Source organism: Tachypleus tridentatus, unplaced genomic scaffold (assembly GCF_004210375.1).
Source record: "Tachypleus tridentatus isolate NWPU-2018 unplaced genomic scaffold, ASM421037v1 Hic_cluster_1, whole genome shotgun sequence".
Classification (NCBI taxonomy): Eukaryota; Metazoa; Arthropoda; class Merostomata; order Xiphosura; family Limulidae; genus Tachypleus; species Tachypleus tridentatus.
The window spans coordinates 7,109,964-7,113,222 of record NW_027467777.1 but is presented as its reverse complement, the minus strand read 5'-3'; positions in this window follow the sequence as shown (position 1 = coordinate 7,113,222).

Genomic DNA, 3,259 nt, shown 5'->3' with positions numbered 1-3,259 from the left:
CTCTTCTATTGATGTATTTTCTGTACTGTTCTTTATTTGTCTTTTTTATTTATTATGTCTTTCTATTGAAGTGTTCTCTGTAACTGTTCTTTATCAGTCTTTTATTTATTATATGTCTTTCTACTGAAGTGTTTCTGCACTGTTCTTTACTGTCTTTTATTTATTATGTCTCTTTCTTATTGAAGTGTTCTGTAATTGTTCTTTACTGTCTTTTATTTATTATGTCTTTCTATTGAAGTGTTTCTGTACTGTTCTTACTGTCTTTTATTTATTATGTCTTTCTATTTAACTGTTTCTGTAATTGTTCTTTACTGTCTTTTCATTTATTATGTCTTTCTATTGAACTGTTTCTGTAAATGTTCTTTTCTGTCTTTCATTTATTATGTCTTTCTATTGAACTGTTTCTGTAATTGTTCTTTACTGTCTTTTATTTATTATGTCTTTCTCATTGAAGTGTTTCTGTACTGTTCTTTACTGTCTTTTATTTATTATGTCTTTCTATTGAAGTGTTTTGTACTGTTCTTTAATGTCTTTATTTATTATGTCTTTCTATTGAAGTGTTTCTGTACTGTTCTTTAATGTCTTTTATTTATTATGTCTTTCTATTGAAGTGTTTCTGTAATTGTTCTTTAATGTCTTTTATTTATTATGTCTTCCTATTGAAGTGTTTCTGTATTGTTCTTTACTGTCTTTTATTTATTATGTCTTTCTACTGAAGTGTTTCTGTAATTGTTCTTTACTGTCTTTTATTTATTATGTCTTTCTATTGAAGTGTTTCTGTAATGTTCTTTACTGTCTCTTATTTATTATGTCTTTCTACTGAAGTGTTTCTGTAATGTTCTTTACTGTCTTTATTTATTATTATGTCTTTCTATTGAAGTGTTTCTGTAATTGTTCTTTACTGTCTTTTTATTTATTATGTCTTTCTATTGAAGTGTTTCTCTGTTCTTGTTCTTTACTGTCTTTTATTTATTATGTCTTTCTATTGAAGTGTTTCTGTAATTGTTCTTTACTGTCTTTTATTTATTATGTCTTTCTTTTTATTTATTATGTCTTGAAGTGTTTCTGTAATTGTTCTTTACTGTCTTTTATTTATTATGTCTTTCTACTGAAGTGTTTCTGTAATTGTTCTTTACTGTCTTTATTTATTATGTCTTTCTATTGAACTGTTTCTGTAATTGTTCTTTACTGTCTTTATTTATTATGTCTTTCTATTGAAGTGTTTCTGTAATGTTCTTTACTGTCTTTATTTATTATGTCTTTCTATTGAAGTGTTTCTGTAATGTTCTTTACTGTCTTTTATTTATTATGTCTTTCTATTGAAGTGTTTCTGTTCTTTTAATTGTTCTTTACTGTCTTTTATTTATTATGTCTTTCTATTGAAGTGTTTCTGTAATTGTTCTTTACTGTCTTTTTATTTATTATGTCTTTCTATTTAAGTGTTTCTGTAATGTTCTTTACTGTCTTTTATTTATTATGTCTTTCTATTGAACTGTTTCTGTGTTTCTGTTCTTTACTGTCTTTTATTTATTATGTCTTTCTATTGAAGTGTTTCTGTACTTGTTCTTTACTGTCTTTTATTTATTATGTCTTTCTATTGAAGTGTTTCTGTAATTGTTCTTTACTGTCTTTATTTATTATGTCTTTCTATTGAAGTGTTTCTGTTCTGTTCTTTACTGTCTTTTATTTATTATGTCTTTCTATTGAAGTGTTTCTGTAATTGTTCTTTACTGTCTTTTATTTATTATGTCTTTCTATTGAAGTGTTTCTGTACTGTTCTTTACTGTCTTTTATTTATTATGTCTTTTTTGAAGTGTTTCTATTGAAGTGTTTCTGTAATTGTTCTTTACTGTCTTTTATTTATTATGTCTTTCTATTGAAGTGTTTCTGTAATTGTTCTTTACTGTCTTTTATTTATTATGTCTTTCTATTGAAGTGTTTCTGTAATTGTTCTTTTACTGTCTTTTATTTATTATGTCTTTCTATTGAACTGTTTCTGTAATTGTTCTTTACTGTCTTTTATTTATTATGTCTTTCTATTGAAGTGTTTCTGTACTTGTTCTTTACTGTCTTTTATTTATTATGTCTTTCTATTGAAGTGTTTCTGTAATTGTTCTTTACTGTCTTTTATTTATTATGTCTTTCTATTGAAGTGTTTCTGTAATTGTTCTTTACTGTCTTTTATTTATTATGTCTTTCTATTGAAGTGTTTCTGTACTGTTCTTTAATGTCTTTTTTATTTATTATGTCTTTCTATTATGTCTTATTGTTCTCTTTCATTGAAGTGTTTCTGTATTGTTCTTTACTGTCTTTTATTTATTATGTCTTTCTATTGAAGTGTTTCTGTAATTGTTCTTTACTGTCTTTTATTTATTATGTCTTTCTATTGAAGTGTTTCTTACTGTTCTTTAACTTCTTTACTGTCTTTTATTTATTATGTCTTTCTATTGAAGTGTTTCTGTAATTGTTCTTTACTGTCTTTATTTATTATGTCTTTCTATTGAAGTGTTTCTGTAATTGTTCTTTACTGTCTTTTATTTATTATGTCTTTCTATTGAAGTGTTTCTGTACTGTTCTTTACTGTCTTTATTTATTATGTCTCTTCTATTGAAGTGTTTCTGTAATTGTTCTTTACTGTCTTTTATTTATTATGTCTTTCTATTGAAGTGTTTCTGTACTGTTCTTTACTGTCTTTTATTTATTATGTCTTTCTATTGAAGTGTTTCTGTAATTGTTCTTTACTGTCTTTTATTTATTATGTCTTTCTATTGAAGTGTTTCTGTAATTGTTCTTTACTGTCTTTTTTATTTATTATGTCTTTCTATTGAAGTGTTTCTGTAATTGTTCTTTACTGTCTTTTATTTATTATGTCTTTCTATTGAAGTGTTTCTGTGTCTTGTTCTTTACTGTCTTTTATTTATTATGTCTTTCTATTGAAGTGTTTCTGTAATTGTTCTTTACTGTCTTTTATTTATTATGTCTTTCTATTGAAGTGTTTCTGTAATTGTTCTTTACTGTCTTTTTATTTATTATGTCTTTCTCTATTGAAGTGTTTCTGTAATTGTTCTTTACTGTCTTTTATTTATTATGTCTTTCTATTGAAGTGTTTCTGTAATTGTTCTTTACTGTCTTTTATTTATTATGTCTTTCTATTGAAGTGTTTCTGTAATTGTTCTTTACTGTCTTTTATTTATTATGTCTTTCTATTGAAGTGTTTCTGTAATTGTTCTTTACTGTCTTTATTTATTATGTCTTTCTA